At 40.3% G+C, this 22437-nt stretch overlaps 1 long non-coding RNA gene across 7 annotated transcripts in view; it reads left to right on the forward strand.

The window, feature by feature from the left end:
* Positions 1-22437, forward strand: part of LOC145518087 (uncharacterized) — an 854536-nt gene that overhangs the window by 253884 nt on the left and 578215 nt on the right. The window contains exon 1 of one of the 7 annotated variants that reach the window (XR_014062591.1): positions 21789-21872. The exons of the other annotated variants lie outside the window; for them this stretch is intronic. This is a non-coding gene — a long non-coding RNA (uncharacterized LOC145518087). Of the gene's footprint in view, positions 1-21788; positions 21873-22437 lie in introns of those variants that run through there. 7 annotated transcript variants of the gene reach the window in all.

The raw sequence follows: 22437 nt of genomic DNA on the forward strand, positions 1-22437 counted from the left end.
TGAAAAACAGTCATAAGGGGTACATTTCCAGAGAACTAAAATGTTTTAATATTCCTAGTAATGGGTTGTTATGTGCTGCCTGTCTCAGACTCAGAGACCCCATGAGGTGGGTGAGACCTACGCCTGTGTCCGTACAGAAGGCCTTCAGCTATCCCTGGGGATGGGAAAGGTGATCCGACTATTTCCCCTTCTTCTGGGCTGACAACACCTCCTGTCCTTTGCACAGCAGCTTAAGCATTTACTCGTCTTTAAGTAGTTGGAAACAGATGTAGCAAAAGGGGGTTCTATCTTTGCCCCCCAGAGTAGCTGCGAAAATGACCTTGATGCTTATATTTACAGCCTTTGCTGTATAGTTTTGTGGAACCCTCCCAGTTTGATTTTAAGCTTACTCATGTATCTTAGTGTCAACATTCTCCAGAGAAACAGAATCAATAGAATCAATCTATTGCTCTATTGATCGATCTATCAATCGATCTGTCTCGCCAGGTTAGAAACATCATTGTTACCCTCACTGACTCTGGACTAGCCCTACCTACCAGAGTGCTTTAGGAAGCTAGCCCTGCGCTGTCAGTCTCTCCCATTACACCGACTTACATAAACCTACCTGTCTTGTTACAACCAGTAGGGATCATAGAAAGGAAGGGTGTCAAACTCATATCCGACTCATAGCCATCTCTACATCTGTGAAGGGAGTTGATCTCGAGAATTTCAGCATTGTGCCACAGCAAAGTGAGAAGTGTCCTGTGGAAGGACAGGGGGTGTGGAAGGGGGAGGAGAGGCCTGAAGTTTTACTTTGAAAGCATTTGAACACCCAACCCCTGGTTCAAGTCATCCTACTCAGGATAGGCCAGGTCTTGCTTTGGATTAAACAACCATAATATCTTGATTAACCCCAAAGCTGCTTATGGCTCATGTGCATATCTGACACTGGGGACTCTGGTCCACATTGTCACTCAGGAATGCAGGCCGATGGAGGCACCATCTCAATGTAAATTGGTCGAGATGGCACTGGTAAATACTGAAAAATTTTTGAAACAGAAACTCATGGTGCCAGAGCATGGCATTGCTTTTAAGCTTTCAGTCCAGAGTGAGAAATCCGCACAACTGATTTTGAATCAGAAGAATTGGGACAGAAAACTTCACAGGCTCAATCCAGGACCCTTATCTCAGTAGAGACCTCAAAACCCTTCAGGCCACAACATTCCACAGACGGCATGTCGCCAGTAACAGAAGAGGCAGCGCCGTGAGCAACCAGCCCTCTGTCCGCAGATGAGCATTTCCCTGCTGCACGGTGCTCACGCTTCTTGACATTCAAGACAGCACTAGGGCTGGGGTGAGCTGTGCAGCTCTTCTGCTTTCCAACCCCTGCAGCTTGGCTTATGCAGCTTGAGTCCCCCACAGGCCTGGCATCTGGTTTCCTTCTGGGAGGAATCTGCCTGCTGAAAGAACGGGAGGCTGGGGGAAGAATAGATAGAACAGGATCCGCAGGGCTCTGATTCTCAGGGGAAAAGCAGCATGACCGTGGCCCCATGGTTCTGTTCATGAGAGGCTTTAAGTAGAGATCCCGTTGATTCACATGAGATGTTTGGACAAACTGAAATGATGCTGTTGGAAGGAAAGCTTCTGAACACGGGGAGAATCCATATCATAAACAAAAGGGGCCTTTTGTTTGCTCTGTATGCCCCCTACAAAGTGTGCTCAATAAATAACTACATGCTGTTCTGTTCTCTGAAAAACGCAACGACTGAAACTTTTAATACCATTTCTGAGATCTCCTGCAAGAGTTGATACACACATTCTACTAAGTTCAAAGTACCATTTTCCTCTAATTGTTTTCAATATTTCTTCATATGGTTAGTGTCTTTCAGAAAAGCACTGGCAGACTGCTTTCCTTAGAAGGATAAAAGAGAATCAAATTCCATGATTTAGTCTTTTAAAAGGTGAGAAAAAAAATCCAAACATCTAAATTCAGTGGTTTTTCTAGTTTACAAATTAACATCTAAATAATGTCCAGAAGTCTGCTGCTGTCTTATGCTGGCAAAACTAGATAACAAATTGAAAAAATGTTTGACTTTATTAGTAGTCTCAGAAACACTTGATATAAAATTTCTGATCTTCTTTAGAGAAGGGTTTCCACATTATTAGAGAAACCAAAAATAAGGCTTCTAAGTTCTAGTAAAGTCAAAATATTCAGAGGAAGGACATAGCAGAAAAAATGTAGTGGTGTCTGGAAACCCAAGCCATCTCTCTCGAAGCCCTAAACGTTCCAGAAGAGGTCATCTGTTCTCACCGCCCTTATTAGATCTTTGTTCTTTCTAGCACAGATTAAAAGTAGTTTTTATAGATCACTCTTGAGTTCATGATTTTAATACATGATAGAGAGGAACAAAGTGAAAGGAAAGCTTCTTTAGATCAATACTTTTCTCTGATGCCTCAAAAGTATCAAGATAATTAGATAATCCCTTGATCTGCTTCTTTTATAAGTATTCTCAGGTATGGAATAAGTTGGTTTCTAGATAGACCTCATTGAACTCTAATGATAAGACCTGAGGGTTTACATTACACCATAAAAAGACCAAATGTTCAGGTGCTAAGTCGTGTCCGACTCTTTGTGAACCCATGGACTGTAGCCCATCAGCTCCTCTGTCCATGGGATTTTCTAGGCAAGACAACTGGAATGGGTTGCCATTTCCTTCTCCAAAAAGGCTGAGGAGAACCCTTAATAAAGGTGGTTGGATCAGAGGTAGGGTAGGACTCAGTCCTCAGCTATGCTATTAGCCACATTTTCTTCTGAGTCTGTATGGAAACTGTGCCCCCTCACAAGCAATCTTAGCCTTCATGAGTTAGGTTCAAACTGCTACTTGCCAAGTCTTGTGGTTTACTTCTGGCCCTGAATAGCTGGGGTCCTACCATTTCTTTTCCTCCCTACTCATCTTTCTTCATTTCCAGCTTCCTTCTCCTTAGCCTGCTCTCCTCTAGGGTAGCCTCTCTTCAGTGGGTTCTTAAGAGGCATCTGCTGTTGGATCTTTCTTGCTTTATCAGGGGTTTATGGCAACCTCTCGGGGCCTGCTGAATCAAGACCCCTGTTCTGGTTTCTTGTAAAGCTCTTCCCCTGACTTGACAGGTGACTTTGTTTCCTTTCATACTCCTCATCTTCGAATCATGCCCTCCCTGTTCTTTTGACTCCTTTGTTTACAGCCAGGAAGCATTTGATGGTAGAACATGCCTTGGTGTGGGAGGGACGACAACTGGTTTCTAGTCTCAGCTTACAAAACTCGACTGTACGTCTTTGGGAAAATGACTTATTGCATTGGGTTCAGTCAGTTTAGTCTCTCAGTTGTGTCTGACTCTTTGTGACCCCATGGACTGCAGCACGCCAGGCTTCCCTGCCCATCACCAACTCCTAGAGATTGCTCAAACTCATGTCCATCAATTCGATGTTAACATTCAACCATCTCATCCTCTGTCGTCCCCTTCTCCTGCCTTCAATCTTTCCCAGCATCAGGGTTGTTTGTAATGAGCTGGTTCTTTGCAAAGGTGGCCAAAGTATCAGAGCTTCAGCTTGCTTTAGCATCAGTCCTTCCAATGAATATTAAGGACTGATTTCCTTTAGGATGGACTGGTTGGATCTCCTTGCAGTCCAAGGGAATCTCAAGAGTCTTCTCCAACACTATAGTTCAAAAGCATCAGTTCTTCAGTGCTCAGCTTTCTTTATAGTCCAACTCTCACATCTGTATATGACTACTGGAAAAACCATAGCTTTGACTAGATGGACCTTTGTTGCAAAGTAATGTCTCCGCTTTTTAATATGCTGTTTAGGTTAGAACTGGACATGGAACAACAGACTGGTTCCAAATAGGAAGAGGAGTACGTCAAGGCTGTATATTGTCACCCTGCTTATTTAACTTATATGCAGAGTACATCATGAGAAATGCTGGGTTGGATAAAGCACAAGCTGGAATCAAGATTGCCGGGAGAAATATCAATAACCTCAGATATGCAGATGGCACCACCCTTATGGCAGAAAGTGAAGAAGAACTGAAGAGCCTCTTGATGAAAGTGAAAGAGGAGGGTGAAAAAGTTGGCTTAAAGCTCAACATTCAGAAAAGTAAGATCATGGCATCTGGTCCCATCACTTCATGGGAAATAGATGGGGAAACAGTGGAAACAGTGTCAGACTTTATTTTGGGGGGCTCCAAAATCACTGCAGATGGTGATTGCAGCCATAAAATTAAAAGACACTTACTTCTTGGAAGAAAAGTTATGACCAACCTAGACAGCATATTAAAAAGCAGACATTACTTTGCCAACAAATGTCCATCTAGTCAAGGCTATGGTTTTTCCAGTAGTCATGTATGGATATGAGAGTTGGACTATAAAGAAAGCTGAGCTCCAAAGAATTGATGCTTTTGAACTGTGGTGTTGGAGAAGACTCTTGAGAGTCCCTTGGACTGCAAGGAGATCCAGCCAGTCCTTCCTAAGGGATATCAGTCCTGGGTGTTCATTGGAAGGACTGATGTTGCAGCTGAAACTTCAATACTTTGGCCACCTGATGCTAAGAGCTGACTCATTTGAAAAGACCCTGATGCTGGGAAAGATTGAAGGCAGGAGGAGAAGGGGACAACAGAGGATGAGATGGTTGGATGGCATCACCGGCTCAATGGACATGAGTTTGGGTAAACTCCAGGAGTTGGTGATGGACAGGGAGGCCTGGCATGCTGCGGTTCATGGGGTTGCAAGGAGTCGGACACAACTGGGCGACTGAACTGAACTGAACTAAAGGTTGATCATAGTTTTTCTTCCAAGGAGCAAGCGTCTTTTAATTTCATGGCTGCAGTCACCATCTGCAGTGATTTTAGAACCCCTCCAAATAAAGTTCATCACTGTTTCCATTGTTTTCCCTTCTATTTGTCACGAAGTGATTGATGGGACCATATGCCATGATCTTAGTTTTTTGAATGTTGAATTTTAAGCCAACTTTTTCAGTCTCCTCTTTCACTTCATCAAGAGGCTCTTTAGTCCTCTTTATTTTCTGCCATAAGGGTGGTGCCATCTGCATATCTGAGGTTATTGATATTTCTCCCATCAATCTTGATTCCAGCTTGTGCATCATTCAGGGTGACATTGTGCATGATATACTTTGCATAGAAGTTAAATAACGAAGGTGACAATATAGAGCCTTGACATACTCCTTTCCCAATTTGGAACCAGTCCGTTGTTCCATGTCCAGTTCTAACTATTGCTTCTTGACCTGCATACATATTTCTCAGGAGACAGGTAAGGTGTCCCGGTATTTCCATATCTTGACGAATTTTCTACAGTTTGTTGTGATCCACACAGTCAAAGGCTTTGGCATAGTCATTGAAGCAGAAGTAGATGTTTTTCTGAAATTCTCTTCCTTTTTTTATGATCCAGCAGATGTTGGGAATTTGATCTCTGGTTCCTCTGCCTTTTCTAAATCCAGCTTGAACATCTGGAGGTTCACGGCTCATGTACTGTTGAAGCCTGGCTTGGAGAATTTTGAGCGTTATGTTGCTAGTGTGTGAGATGAGTGCAATTATGTGGTAGTTTGAACATTCTTTGGCATTGCTTTTCTTCAAGACTGGAATGGAAAGTGACATTTTCCAGTCCTGTGGCCACTGAGTTTTCCAAATGTGCTGGTATATTGAATGCAGCATTTTAACAGCATCATTCTTTAGAATTTGAAATAGTCAAGTTGGAATTCCATCACCTTCACTAGCTTTGTTCATAGTGATGCTTCCTAAGACCCACCTGACTTTATACTCCAAGATGTCTGACTCTAGGTGAGTGATCACACCATCGTGATTATCTGGATCATGAAGATAATTTTTATATAGTTCTTCTGTGTATTTTTGCCACCTCTTCTTAATATCTTCTGCTTCTGTTAGGTCCGTACCATTTCTGTCCTTTATTTTGCCCATCTTGCATGAAATGTTCCCTTTGTATCTCTAAATTTTGAAGAGATCTCTAGTCTTTCCAACTGTGTTGTTTTCCTATATTTCTTTGCATTGATCACTTAGGAAAGCTTTCTTATCTCTCCTTGCTGTTCTTTGGAAATCTGCATTCAGATGGATTTATCTTTCCTCTTCTCCTGTGCCTTTCACTTCTTTTCTTTTCTCAGCTATTCGTAAGGCCTTCTCAGACAACTGTTTTGCCTTTTTGCATTTCTTCTTCTTGGGGATGGTCTTGATCACTGCCTCCTTTACAGTTTTATGAACCTCCGTCCATAGTTCTTCAGGCATTCTGTCTATCAGATCTAATCCCTTGAATCTATTTGTCACTTCCACTGAATAATCATAAGCAATTTGATTTAAGTCATACCTGAATGGTATAGTGGTTTTCCCTACTTTCTTCAATTCAAATCTGAATTTGGCAATAAGGAGTTTGTGATCTGAACCACAGTCAGCTCCTGGTGTTTTTTTTTTTCTTTTGCTGACTATGCAGAGCTTCTCCATCTTTGGCTGCAAAGAATATAATCAGTCTGATTTCGGTATTGACCATCTGGTGATGTCCATGTGTAGAGTTGTCTCTTGTGTTGTTGGAAGAGAGTGTTTGCTGTGACCAGTGCATTCTCTTGGCAAAACTCTGTTAGCCTTTTCCCTACTTTGTTTTGTACTTCAAGGCCAAACTTGCCTATACTCCTGGTATCTCTTGATTTCCTACTTTTGTATTCCAGTCCTCTATAAAGAAAAAGGTATCTTTTTTTGGTGTTAGTTCTAGAAGATCTTGTAGGTCTTCATAGAACTGTTCAACTTCAACTTCTTCAGCATTTGTGGTTGGGGCCTAGACTTGTATTACTATGATATTGAATGGTTTGCCTTGGAAATGAACAGAGGTCATTCTGTCATTTTTGAGATTGCACCCAAGTACTGCGTTTTGGACTCTTTTGTTTACGCTTCGGGTTATTTTATAATGAGCTTTCAGATGAGTCAACAAAAGCTAATGGTTCTGAGCATGAACACTAAGTAGGGGCTTAAATTATAGTGCCTCCAAGCTTATCTCCTCCTGGAAGCTTCTAATGCTCCCTAGGAAGGAAGTATTGTTGTTACGTATCCTCTGGTCTGGCAGCTGGCATCAGTGGTGTGATGGTGGTTGCCAAATGAGTAATCAGTATGTAATCCAGATATCAGCTGGGATTTCCCTGTTCCTATGATCTAGATCAGAGTGGCCTAACAGGCGTCTGTCTTCCTATAGCTGCTTAGTTTATGGTTTGTATCACTTATGCGTGATGACCCTGTTCCACATGGCATCCAGTCAGTTATAAAATTCCACCTCTTCTTTGATTTCCATATAAAACCACACTTATCCAAGGGCAAGATGCCTGGAGATGTGAAGGAGATATAAGAAGTGATAACACTGCAGAAATACAACTTCTAGGCGAATGTTAGATGACATTGGTCTCAAATGTTCCCCCCAACCCTGCCCTCCCCAGTCTATATGCTCCATATCCCTGAGATGAGACTTGATAAAAGGGGCTCTTTTTCTCCATAAATATAGCTCATAAAAGGAATTTTGAGAGCTTTTAACATATGATCTAAGAACGATTTATTTTAGAAAACTCACTTTTAGACCATTTATTTTGGAAAATTCATTCATTTTCTCATTCATTCTAGATTTCAGAAAGAATTATGAAAATAATTCAGTATTGACACCTTCTCCATCCCCACCCCTTGCCATCCCCAATACACAAATGAAAGAATTTTCCAAATAACTGAAGCCAAAATCTTTTAAAAAATATTTATTTATTTGACTGTGCCAGGTCTTAACTGTGGCATGTGGGATCTTTACTTGTGGCATGTGGGATATAGTTCCCTGATCAGGGATTGAAAACAGACCCTGCCCCCCCACCCTCCGCCTGCATTGGGAGCACAGAGTCTAAGCCACTGGACCACTAAGGAAATCCATGAAAACAAATGTTTTTTTGTATGAATCATGTAGTTTTCAAAGTGAGCCATTTGACCATCTGTGGCCAGTTGGACATCTATCCTTAGTGTATTGTGTATCACTAATACTAGTGTGAGCCTTCTAGAGAGGGAGAGTAGCTAATCAATGAAGATGAAGAGCCAAACCACAAGAAACAAATCCTATAGCTTCAGGTCAGTTCAGTTAAGTCACTCAGTTGTTTTCGACTCTTTGTGACCCCATGGACTGCAGCATGCCAGGCCTCCCTGTCCATCACCACCTCCCCAAGTTTACTCAAACTCATGTCCATTGAGTTAGTGATGCCATCCAACCATCTCATCCTCTGTTGTCCCCTTCGTCTCCTGCCTTCAATCTTTCCCAGCATCAAGGTCTTTTCCAATGAGTCAGTACTTCACATTAGGTGGCCAAAGTATTGGAGTTTCAGTTTCAGCATCAGGTCTTCCAATGAATATTCAGGACTGATTTCCTTTAGGATGGACTGGTTTGATTTTGCAGTCCAAAGGACTCTCAAGAGTCTTCTCCAACACCACAGTTGAAAAGCATCAGTTCTATAGCACTCAACCTTCCTGTTGGTCCAACTCTCAAATCTGTACATGACTACTGGAAAAACCATAGCTTTGATTAGATGGACATTTGTTGACAAAGTAATGTCTCTGCTTTTTAATATGCTGTCTAGGTTGGTCATAACTTTTCTTCCAAGGAGCAAGTGTCTTTTAATTTCATGGCTGCAGTCACCATCTATAGCTTACAAAAATATTATCAAGCTCTGCAAGATTGGCATTGATTGTCCCAGTAGATGTTATGGACACTTACAGACCAAAGAAAGGTACACAGGAAGGAGACTCCAGAGCCTGGGGAGAAGGCTGCTTTTGGCCACTGAAACATTTCTGGGTAGGTAACAGCACCTGGAATGTCTCTTGTAAATGTGGGGCCTTAGGTGGTTTTTTGGGACAGCCTAGACCAGCTTCCCTGATGGCTCAGAGGGTAAAGCGTCTGCCTGCAATGCAAGAGACCCAGGTTCGAGCCCTGGGTCAAGAAGATCCCCTGGAGAAGGAAATGGCAACCCACTCCAGTACTCTTGCCTGGAAAATTCCATGGATGAAGGAACCTGGTGTGCTACAGTCCATGGGATCGCAAAGAGTCGGACACAACTGAGCAACTTCACTTTTCACTTTCAGACCAGTTAGTGACTAGGGTATAATCTAGGACTGGCACACAAAAAGCTGACTGCTTTTATTCATTTACTTGTGGTTTATTCAATAAATGAACCCTTTACAACTCTGGTCACCAATTTTGATGTGTGGGGTTTCCCTCACAAATCCAAGCAATGATCGGACACCAGCTGAGTGTCCTACAATTCACTTCAGTTCTGACAATATCTATCCAGAGAGGGCATCAGATCCTTCAAGGTATGACTGATTAAATCAGTGACCTTTACTGATTGATTCAACCTCTATCTCCTTTCCCTTTCTGAGGTTGGGGAGGGGGTAGGATTGAATGTTCCAACTCTCCAGTCTCCTGGTTGGTTCCCCTGGCAACTATCTCCCATCCTTATGTGAGATCCAAAAGTCATGTTATTCATGTAACAAGAGACACCTTTGTAACTCTCATTACTTAAGAAATTTCAATGGCTTTAGGAGCTCTGTTCCAGAAACAGGGATGTAGACCAAATATATATTTCTTACTATAAATCATGATATCACACCCTTAATAATATTGTTATATATAATAACTCTTAATAAACCTCTTACAGAATTTGTTGAACATTTGCTATAGGCCAGGCACTGAGTTAGGTGCTGACTAAGAAAAGTTGCCTTTGTCACCATTCCCTAAAAACTTGTTATGATTTACGCAGATCGTGATCCTTGCTGTTGAAGTCTAACTGACATTTTGATAAATATTTATCTCTATTGATTCACTTTGTCAATAGTTAGGTAGGGAGGCTTGAGTATAGAGATTGTGAAGACCCTGTTTGCAATTGGTATAAAATGTGAGGGATGTCTTCTCTGTGAATCTGTCCACTTCAAGTCAGTTTAAATATGACATTTATCTTCCGGTTTATTTTTAGGGGAAATCTGATATTGGTGAGTGTAGAGAAACAAATAAGTGCTGGGAGATGAAATGCCGTTTTTACCTACCCCACCATCATCTTTGGAACCAGATTCCTGTTCTCTGTTTAGCATTTTATCTTGTATTGTTCACTGATCTTCCAGGTCTGTGAAGAGTCTAAACTCTCTTCTATTTCCTATCTGTTTTGTCCATGTTATTCCTTTAGCTTCAACTTTGCCCCTTCCTGAAATTTCAATGAACGTTTTAGCCCTGAGCTTTTGAGGGGCCTTTCCTGGTTCCTCTACCATTCTCTGTCAGCCTTCTTTTTTTCTACGTAGCATTTTTTTGTTAACTTTTATTTACTATTGGTCTATTTGATGCTTACAACTTTTTTTTTTTGCTTTGTTTCTCTTGTTAGAAAATAAGCAAGGGCTGGGTCTAGCTTATTCACTGTCTTATTTCCAGTAGTCTACTTGGTAGATAATTAATAAATATGAATAAAAAATTAAATATTATGAATTATATTTTGTCCTTTCTTCATGTAGTTTTTGTCACAGAATTGGCTTGGGTTTGTGTGTGTGTGTATTTAGGTTATCTTTTCATAGTATTATTCATGAGATTAAAAATTTGGTCAGTGTATTGCTTAGGATTCTTCATAGAAGCAGAACCAGTAGTGTGTGTGAGTTTGTGTGTGTGTGTGTGTGTGTGTGTATATATTTACAAGGAAAGAGAGAGATCTTTTAAGGAATTGAAGAATTGGCCACTTGAATTATGGACGCTGGCAAGCTAAAAATCTGTAGGGTTGGATAGGAAGCTAGAGTCACAGGAAAGAACGGTTGCTGCAGTTCAGGTCCAGAGGCTGTTTGCTGGCCAAACTCCTTCTCACTTGGGGGAGTCAGTCTTTGTTCTGTTCAGGCCTTCAGCTGACCGGGTGAGGCCCATCCATATGAAGGAGGGCAATCTGCTTTACTCAATCTGTTGATTTAAATGTTAATCTAGTCCAAAAACACCCTCGAGAAACATTCAGAGTTATATTGGATCACATATCTGAGCACCTTGGACCAGCCTAGTTGACACATAAAATTAACCATCACTGTTGACCTGAAACTTTAATGTTGACAGAATTGTCCTAGAGTCAGGACACATAATTGGTTGGGTGAGATTAGGTGCTTGTCCTGTTTCTGCAGTTCTGTGACTTGAAGCAATCCCCAAATCTCTGGGATTCAGATTCTTTACATAAAAAAAATGGGCAGATTAGTTTGAATCAGAAGTTGGCAAACTACAGCGTGTGAGCCAAATCCAGCCACTGCCTATTTGTGCGGTGGTACAACCTTAGAATGGTTTTTACAGATGAATGTTTGTGATCGACTTGATTATCAGTGTTGAAGTAATTTTCTAGGTCCAAGATGAAGCCACTCTTACTCAGGGTAGCATGTCAGCGAACTCGAATAACTTTCACGTTTCCGTAAATGTTCCACTTGACCAGAAACAGTATATGCAGTCAGCCAACCCCCAAATGCCAAGCCAGCTCTGGACTTTACACCTATTCCCTTGTATTTCTTACCCAAACAATATTGACTAAGTGGCCCCAGCCAATCAGCTATTTTCTCTTTCTCTTCTTTGTTCTTTATGCTTTATCCTATGAAAATTTCCTACCTTCCACCTCATTTTGCAGTTCTTTGACTGGAGAATATCCACTTCATGAAGTGTTAAAGTTTGTTTGTACCACCTAAATTATTTTCTATAATCATTTTTAATACAGGGGACTAACTTTGAACCTCAATTAAGCAAAATTTTATTTCCCTCCCAAAGAAGTCCATTTATCTTATTTACAGACCTGTATTGTAGAAAAATATACTAACTAATTATGCTGCTTTGAATTTTGTCAATGAAAGCATTGTGGAAATCTGTTTTAACTCTTCTCATATTAGTATCTATGTAATATCTTTGATTTTTCCTTTTGACCCATAAATCTTAAAATATTTACATTCTGGCCTTTGATAGAAAAATTTGCTGATGCTTGATCCAAAATGCCTTCAGTGAACTTGAGTCATGACAGTCTGCGTTCCTAAGTTCCCTTGGGAATGTAGCACATTGTGGAGATTGTCCATTTGATGAGTCCCTTGTGAACATTTTACTGAAAGAGCAGTGTCCTAGATTACACGAGTATTGATGGATTCCAGTAGGTAAAGTGACAGGGGCATGAGGACAGGCTGGCCACAGGGCTGCAGACACATGTTCCCATTGCATCTGCCCTGACCCCGTATCTTTGTACCCTTGAGAAATGAAGGCAAGTGGAAGTGGTAGCAGCAGTGTTCTCAGCCACTGCTCAGGACCTTCTTCACTCTGCTTCCAGCCTGCCCTGGTTATACTCCTATTTCTATTGGCGCCCGGTCTTGAACTCACCTGCCATTCGCCAGCACCTTGCCTGCCTTTGGACGTGGTACTGGTCTTTGGTTTATTTCTTTGGTTTGGATGCCACCTGTCATAATCTGACATGGCTTGGATACAGCCACTCTATTTTCCTCTGCTCCAGACCACCCTGAATGATACTCCCTGCCCCAGCTCTTGGCTGGTCTGCTCAGCATCCTGCAAAATTCAGCCTGCGATGGCTCCTTTTAGAGTAGATGCCAGGGCATATATGTCCACTAGATACTTTAGCCAGAGGAAGCTGAGAGGAAGGCTGAGAGAGCCTCTCATTTGAATGCATGCTTGTTAGGGCAAGCTGTTCATCTTCCATATCGTCCTTACAGTGGAGAGAAGGAAAGTGCCAGGCACTGTGTAAAGTGGTTTATGCAGAGTAGCTCAGTTGCTTTCACTCTTCTGAAATTAATAGTTGATTTTCATGTCTACAATGCCCATTTCACAGTTTGATACCAAGCATCCATGGAGATGATATTTGGAGTCAGTGAAAAGAGAATTTTTGCAATGTCTTAGGCGATAAATTAGCTCCAGAGTAAGAGATCTATTTGCATTGCGCTTCACTTTCCCATTGTAGGTTTTCACTAACTTGATTCCATTACAGCCTTGGATTAGGAAATAAGCCTGAGGCACATATAGCTGTGAAGAAGTTTTGTTTTGTTGAGTGTTTCAGAATTTAGAGGCTTAACAAGAGTTTACAGAATTTTGTGAATCTACTCCCCACCCCCCTTTTTCTGCATTTCACTTTCATTGCTTTCTTTTTTGTTTCTGTTTCATTTAGTTTTATTTTCAACCCTGTACAGATTACACCACTCAGCTCTGTCATTAACTAGAATTTCCAGAAACCAGTGATTCCAAGTAGAGGTTTGCCTCTCTTGCCCTGGAGATACTGCTCTGTCCTAGAGACCCCTCTGTATATTATGAGGTTCCCTTTGTGTCCGTGATTCCCCCTGGCCTCCTCCCAGCCCTGGAGCACGTTAGTAATAGAGGGAATAAATCAGACCGCCAGACACAGTGGAGAAACTGCAGGCCTGGGCAGCATTTTCCACCCAAATTGGAAAGCCTCCAAAGAAGGTGGGTGGCATTGGGAGGTGATGGAAAAGGAGAAATCTGAAAGAGTCTCCTGGGGTTCTGCAAAGCTCTACAGAAACTAGAGCAAGGACTAAGCTATGTACATTGGAGCTAATTATGTAAACAAACGTTTTGCTGGAGAAAAGGCTTGAGGACTAGTTTGGTTTTCTGCTTCTCAAGTATATTTGGACAATGGCTGTTCCTTTCCATTGTAATTCATTTTTTCTTTGAATGCTGATACTCACTTAGATTTTTAATTCTTGTGTATAGTTAAAAAAGTGAAAGTCACTCAGTCGTGTCTGATTCTTTGCAACCCTATGGATTATACAGTCCGTGGAATTCTCCAGGCCAGAATACTGGAGTGGGTAGCCATTCCCTTCTCCAGGAGGTCTTCCCAACCCAGGGATCGAACCCAGGTCTCCTGCATTGCAGGCAGATTCTTTACCAGCTGAACCACGAGGGAAGACCAATTTAAATCTAGATTAAAGTAATTCAAAATTATAAAAGGGATTGCAGTGTTTGCTTCACTTGTTTTAACTCTATGTGAATGGATTCCAAATTGATTTTAAGTGATAGTCACTTCTTGAACTGTTTCTTGTTTTCTAAAGACACTTGGTTTCTTGCCTTCAGTTCAGATTGATTTGCCCCAATTTTAACTCTCGGTCCTCCCATTAAACGGGTCCTCACTCAACTACCTTACTCCTTTTATGGATGCTATTATTGTCTCGGTTTCCTACATTCAAAACTAGATTTTGCTTCCTTTCTGCCCTACATCTGCCACGTCTTTGTGTTTCCAAGTCTTGTTAATGTAGCCTTTTGCCCTGCCTTTGATTTCCGTTTCCACAGCACCACACTTGATGCCTCGTTTTGCTGCCCCACCATGACTGCATAGGCGCATAGGTCTTAATGTTGCTTTACTCTTCTCTCACATATTTTCAAAGTTGACCCACATGACTTTCTAATACAATAAGCAATATTCTCCTCATTTTACAGATGAATAAGCTGAGAAGCAAAGAATTTGAAGAACCTGTCCAAATTCATACAGACGGTCCAGTATTAGAACCCAGTCTTGTACCTGGTGTTAAATGATAAACTGAGGCATATGAAACATTGAAGAGTTTATTTGAGCAAAAATCTATTCAAATCAAGCAGTATCCCATCTAGCAGACAGAAAGGAGTTCTGAGGAGCTGTTCAAAATGAAAAGCTTTTACAGACAGAAGGGAGTAAGTAGGAACAAGAAAGCTAGACCAGACAAAAAGTGGGCTGTTTTTTTTTTTGCAAGTTATTTTTTTTAGGATGTGGCAGGGGGTCTATCCAGGCAGATGACCTAACTAGTACTGATCAGGTGACTCCTGGGTGTCTGGTTTAAGATTCTGTTTCTGTGAGAGCTGAAGCTATGATTAAGTCTCAGTTTGGTGATGTGGAGCTTAGCATAGGCTACACCATTTTCAGTTTGTGTCTTATTTTTGATACCAGTTCTTGTGAACATGGCCTGCTGGTTGTCCTGTTGCAGTAGTTTCTTCTCTTCAGTTCTTCTTGGTGTGCATACCCTTCACACTCTGCACTGTTCTTAGCTCGGAGCTATGTACAAAGATTTTTATAACCTGAAAAGAAAAGTCAAAACTCCTTAGTTGGCATTAAGTATCCTCCCCAATCTTTTTAATTTACTTATTTGATCTTCTCTTATTCTTTTCAGTTCCTAAAAAAATCTGCTCCAGCAAGACCTGTCAAATCCTTTGTTCTTAAGCACCCTCTGCCCTCTTCTCCTGTGAGCTCTTGATCATTTGATTCCTTCTGCCTGAAGTGCCTCTTTTCCTTATGTTCAATCCCATATTTTTAATGCAGCCTTCCCCATTTGCTCATTTGGTTCATATACTGCTTTGTAACATGTATGGCAGAGACTGCCTAGCTGCTCTCTCATCTGTTTCTTCTTGGAAACATACAAATACTACTTTTCTTAGCCTCTATGAGGCTATGTTAGTAGCATAGCATGCGTATGTTAGTAGCATATGACTGTGATCTGGCCAATGCTATGTAGGCAGAATTGATATATACCAATCTCTTTCCTTACGTGGTTACCTAGGGAGTCATGTATTGCAATCATGTGTAACATGAAAGCAGATCAGATCTCCGAGTTATCCCTTAGAAGAGAGCCATGAGTTTGCATAATCGAGACTTGAACTTTTATTATGCTCAGTCACTGAAATTTGGGGGCTGTTTGTTATAGCAGCAAGTGAGTGTTGCCCTGGCTAGTTCAGCGTGTCTGTTTTGATTGCCATATATAAATAGATTAATATTCCCATTCAGATTTTAGAGTTGAGGATGGAGATGTCACTTACTTCTTCCCTTTTCTCCACTTTTCCTTCCTTTCCTCTTTATCTTTCATCTCCTCCCTACTTTTCTTCATTCCCCATTTAATCTTAGTTGAGATTTTGCCAGGGAATTGATTCTGATGACTCCAGAGATTTAATAAAATAAATAAAGAAGGCTGAACACCGAAAATTGATGCTTTCGAACAGTGGTGCTAGAGAAGACTCTTAAGAGTCCCTTGGACTACAGGGAGATCAAACCAGTCAGTCCTAAAGGAAATCAACCCTGAATATTCATTGGAAGGACTGATGCTGAAACTGAAGCTCCAATACTTTGGCCACCTGATGTGAAGAGCCAACTCATCGGAAAAGACCTTGAATACTGGGCAAGATGGAGGGTAGGAGGAAAAGGGGGCAGTAGAGAATGAGATGGTTGGATGGCATTGCTGACTCAGTGGACATGAGTTTGAGCAAACTCTTGGAGATAGTGAAGGACAGGGATGACTGGCGTGCTGCAGTCTATGGGGTTGTAAAGAGTAAGACATGACTGAACGACTGAACAACAAAAACAAATAAAATCTGTTCTTGGCTCTCAGGAAAGGAACTGTTTAGTAAGTAACTAACTGATAGTCTAGTAGTTGTGTACAATTTAACCTTTTTTTTTTTTTCAGTTTAACCTTTTTATTTCTCCATAACACTTAACTCCATTGTTTAGGCTTAACAGATGCTCAGTGACCAGTCATTGAATGCATATTGGGACTTCAAGGGTTCTCAAGACTTAACTGGTCTTGAATGATGTAGGAATGATGAGTCAAGGCCAAGATTATTTTATGCTCAAATAGCCCCAGATGGTCGTTGGTTGGGTAACGTGGTTAAACTGCACGCTGCAACATGGAGAAATGACAGATCATTCTGATTTAGAAAGTGAATTTGGATGCATACTGAGTATTATTTGCATAGCAAAAGATCATTTGGGGGCTCCTGATTTTGTGCTCTCTGAACTCCTAATTCTCTGGCTATCAGATGATATATATCATCCTGTTCTCATCAACTGCCAGGTGTATTCTTCCAAAGCACTGTGTGGTTCTGCATTTGCCCATTATTTTAGTTTGCGTGTTTTTGCCCTGGACTGATTTTTTTTATCATTATGATGTCAGCCTCCATTTTTATGCTGATGATACAGTTATATCTGTCTTTGATTTCTGACATCTTTTCTCTTTCTTTGTCTGGCAGGCATTAAATCATTAATGTTTCAAAATCACATACAGCTGAAACTTTGTAAAACAGAATTTCTAGTGATGAGCTCCTTAAAATCAGAGACAATACAGCTCCCTCTCTCTCTCTTTTTCTTTTTTGCCTTTGCTGACCTCCAATTTCACTTCAAACAGGTATCCAGTGGGTTATCTTTGATTGATAATTGTTTTTCCTGATCTCATATGTATGGAAACCTGTCTTTTATCATGGAAACCTTGCTAGAATGTAGGTGTTTCTCTCTATTACTGATGCAAGAAGCTTTTCAGTCATGATTTATATCTTTCAGATTAAATTACTGGGAAACATGGCCTTCCTGAAACCTGGCTATCTCCACAGCAAAAATAGTCCTGACTTTGCTGCTTTGTTTTTGACACTCACAATACATCATTGCACTGCCTGCTTGCTAATTAGCAATTGCTTCTCTGGTCTTGTTTTTCCACTATGGGGATTTTTTGCACAACTTTCTTTCAAGTTAAGCTTCCATCTTACTTTCCCAAGCATCCTAACTACTGATAACAGTTTATCTTTCACTAGGGAGCCATTGCTCAAAATCCCACAAGAATATCAGAGTGGTTCTTCTATTGTGCAATTTAGAATACTGCATCAAAAAAAAAAAAAAAAACCCTAACCATTATGAGATTCATCTATACTAGGTAACAGCCATAATGTTGTCTTTTGATTATCTTATTTAATTCTTACTACAACTGCATGAGCTAAAATCAGATGTGAAAACTGATGAAGAACTTAAGAGACAAAATAACCTGCTTTAAGTCCACATTGTGGACTACATCCAAAGCAGCAGATCCAGATATAGACACAGAAATGTCTGATCGACTCTGAAACTCTGGCTTTGGTCATTGTAAGAGAATTATAGTGGGAATACTAAACACCAATTCTGATACTAATGCAAATATTCCTTGCAATACTGGAACACTAGAAACAATGTAAACAAGTAAAATGTAAATAAATAAAATGCAGATATAACTTACTATGTGTTATCACTGACTTGGAATACTACTCCTGATAATATCTACCCTGAGTATAAGATTTGTATAAGTTTAAGCATATTTTTACATTTTTTCATTGTACAGAGCATAATGCAGCATTTAGTGGGCTTGGCTGTGATCAGTCTTTGAGGCTATGTCAAACCTGTGAATGGTAGTGTATGGTCAAGAGTCTGAATGCTTTGCTGAAAAGGGAAAGAGAAGAGAGAGAGAAAGATGGAGGCTACCTGTTTCTATTTGTTTTGTCCTCTTGCCCTGCCAGTCCTCTGGGGCCAGGTAGAATAGGAGAGTGGTAATGTCTTTAAGAGCATAGCACATGAAAAATGAAAAAACGCAACCCCTGCTGAGGATAGGTTTAAAAGTGTCACAGTACTGCCTGGAACATAGCACTTTGTTATGAGAGTGGCTCCTCCTTTATGAATATTTGCATCCTTTTTCTATTCAAGATAATGAAAAGTGAAAGTGAAAGTCATTTGGTCGTGTAAGACTCTTTGCAACCCCATGGACTATACAGTCTATGGAATTCTCCAGGCCAGAATACTGGAGTGGGTAGCCTTTCCCTTCTCCAGGGGATCTTCCCGACCCAGGGATCAAACCCAGGTCTTCTGCATTGCAAGATAATAAATATAGCTTATTAAGAACTTCCCCTTAATATTACTTATCATTTCAACATATTTCTTATGTCAAAATACTATCACTTCCCCTCCTAATATCCACCCTCTCTAACCCCTCCCCCTCTAATCACTAGTTGGGAGCCCTTGGTAATTTAAAGTTATTGTGTTTATGTCTTTCTTCTATACTATAGATATATAACATTAAGTGTGTGTAAGGTAATTATACTCACATACATATAGTACTAAATATAAGAAACACCTTGACTTCTATCAATGAAAACACTTTATCAGAATACAAAAGTTCTCACTTACAGAGTTTGAGTACCTATAACATTTCCATGCCATTAATGCATAGCAAATAGAAGGGGAGAAGGTGAAAGTAGTGACAGATTTTCTCTTCTTGGGCTCCAAAATCACTGCGGATGGTAACTGCAGCCACGAAATCAGAAGATGATTGCTTCTTGGCAGGAAGGCGATGACAAACCTAGACAGTGTGTTGAAAAGCAGAGACATTACTCTGTCAACAAAGGTCCATATAGTCAAGGTCTTCACAGTGGTCTCGGTGGTTGTGAGAGCTGGACCATAAAGAAGACAGAACGCCAAACAATCGATGCCTTTGAACTGTGGTGCTGGAGAAAACTCCTGGAAGTCTCTTGGTCAGTAGGGAGATCAAACCAGTCAATCTTAAGGGAGATCAACCCAGTATATTCACTGGAAGGATTGATGCTGAAGCTGAAGCACCAATATTTTGGTCATCTGATGTGCACAAACGACACATTGGAAACGTTCTTGATGCTGGGAAAGAGAGGGCAGAAGGAGAAGAGGGCGTCAGAGGATGAGCTGGCTGGACAGCATCACTGATGCAATGAACATAAACTTGGGCAAGCTCCGGGAGTTGGTGAGGGACAGGGAGGCCTGGAGTGCTGTGGTCCGTGGGTTGCAAAGAGTCAGACACAACTGGGCGGCTGAAAAGAACAACATGCAGAGATGATGTATTTTTCTATTTGCGTCTTAACTCTAAGTATTGATGCTTTTTTCCAACTATTTTTAATTGACATTTTAAAACTATATGATACATTTTTCTGCCTTGGTAAGCAGAGAATAATCCAAACTTTTCTTGATGCTTCAGGTTCACCATAATCACATATCCTTCTGTACTTTAGATATAGCTTTTTGGCTGTGTCCACTGTAATATATTATCTTAAATAACTTCTGGATTAATTTATTTTCATTTACCTCTGTCTCATAAAGTTAGAATTTAGAATGAGCAGTTGCATGGGCATGTTTATGGAACTTTTAAAGGCAACCAACATAACTATGAAATCAAAGGGTGAAGTTAACTTCTAAATTGTCTCCTGTATTTAATTCTCTAATGTTCCCATCTTTTCTCGTATCCATTGTATTTGGACATGCATTTCAACTTCCTCGAATTTCAGTGTTATTATTTTCAGAGTGCTGGTTCCTCACCTTATTTCTCTCTTTTACACTTCCCTTGGCTAATTTTTCTTCTCTCTGAATTATTTAAGTACATTTTTGTCCTACCTCTTTTATTCTCTTTCTTTCTCTATGTTTATATTCATAAGCCTAGTTGATACAAAATTCTTCCTGAAATTGGTCCTCAGGATTTCTCTCTTGAGCCCATGTAGTCATTTTTACTTTTGTACTTTTGAGTATGCATATTTTGTATGAAGAATGTCTTCTGAGGTCTTATTTATCTGTTTTTCAATTGGAGGAAAATTACAATGTTGTGTTGGTTTTTGCCATACAACAACTCAAATCAGCCATACACACATCACTTCCCTTTTGAGCCTCCTTCCTTTACTCCCCTCCCACCCCTCTAGGTCATCACAGAGTACCAGGCTGAGCTCCCTGTGTTACGTAGCAACTTCTCACCAGTGATCTATTTTACACAAGGTACTATATATGTGTCAATGCTACTTTCTCCATTCGTCCCACTCTTTCCTTCCCTCACTGTGTCCACAAGTCTGTTCTCTATATCTGCATCTCTATTCCTTCTCTGAAAATAGGTTCATCAGTACCATTTTTCTAGATTCCATATATATATGCTAATATACTAGATTTTCTGAGGTCTTGATATCATCGTCTTAAGTAGTACATTCTTTTTCTTCATTTTTGGATGAACTGCTAGCCTGCTGTAATTTCTTTCAGAGCACAGTTTGCTTGCAGGATCCACAGTCAACTTCAAGCATGGGAATCAGAGGGGCTTTTTGGTCTTCCCATTTTCTCATTATCTTTACAGAATAGAAAGGAATTTCCCTTGTCCAAAAGTCTGAGAAGAGTACTCTGTTTTATTACCTCCAATTATTTCATGCTTTCTCCAATTTCACTTTGGCTAGAACCCTCTTTTTTTAATGGATCTGAACTGATATAAGCTATGTTTGAGGCTATCTAAGTTTGTAGTCTTAGAAATTTCTGTTATTAGGAATTTATGAATTAGCTGTTCTATTTTCAGAGGCAAAGACAATGACATATCAGAAATGTAAACAACTTGCTTTTATGGAAGCTTTTGTAATTTAATTCTTAGAATGCTGTGGTCCATTGGGAAATAGTTAATTTAATCATAGATACAGGCATGCCAATCTCACACTACAGCTTATATATTACGTACATCTTTCAGAATCAGGACTGTACTCCGAAGCTTTCAGTAACACTGTTGTGTCTCTTGTTTTGATGCTCAAAAACATTTTTGAGGCTGTGATATCTTTCGAGCTCTATAATTGACTCACACTCCCCCTCTGTGATTTCTTTCAGAAAATATTTCTGCGACTTGGTTCTCAGAAATGCTGAGCCACAAAGTGTACCTTTTTCATTGAGTAATTGATCACAATGTCATTGCCAGCCCTTCTGAGAGCCTGGAGAGAAATGTGTCTGTTTTCCTGCTTTTTCATACTGATATTTGCAAAAAAAGCAAGTAGAGTTTCTCATCCCATATTTGAACTGATTGCAAAAAGAAGAGCCAGATGACAGAATGGACCATCAAATCCTGGTACCATTCCCTTTTATTCTTGTCCTTTACTAAATGTTTCTGTGCTTGGAGTATGAAGGGCTTTGAGACAGATTCATGCGGCAAGAAGCTCACTGTGCTCCCTGGAGACTCTGATTGTTTCCTGGTGTTCTCTTTGGCTGTGGGAAGCGTCATCTTTCAGGTTCATCATCCGTGATGATGGAGTCTCACATTTGAAAGGTAGCAGTGCCGTGTAGTCTCCACTATCTGATTTTCTCTGGACTAACATGTGTTGTTAGTATTGAGATGACATATTTCAACGTTCGTTTTTATTTTCTGCCTCCTCTTATTGTCATGTTATTAAAAGTGTGTTTGTACTGGGGGCCTGGAGGGTGGGCAGGGCCTGGGGGAGGATGGGAGAAGAAGGGAGCTAAGACACCAAAGACATAACTTACTTTGAATTTAAGACTCCATGAATGTTTTGGGTAAAAAGGTTTTTTTTTTTTTTTGCCAAAGTAAATATTTGATTGTTTCCAGTTCTTTTAAAATACCCTGTTTTATTCTTGTTAAGCATCTAGTAAAGTTTTGGCAGCTTTGTTCAGCAAAAGAACATGAATCCAATCACCATGTCTTATAGTTATTGCTTGGGGGTAGTTCAAATAAGGCATGAAAGAAGTTAACTGGAGTGTGCTTATAATTTATCAACAATATTTAGTCAAATTAAATATCTGATTAACAATTTAAACATGTTGAAGATATTTTAATGTCACAAGGGTGATTGTGGCCAAAGATATACATGGTATCT

The sequence above is a fragment of the Giraffa tippelskirchi genome, chromosome 8 (assembly GCF_054371585.1).
Source record: "Giraffa tippelskirchi isolate mGirTip1 chromosome 8, T2T-mGirTip1v1.2.pri, whole genome shotgun sequence".
NCBI lineage: Eukaryota > Metazoa > Chordata > Mammalia > Artiodactyla > Giraffidae > Giraffa > Giraffa tippelskirchi.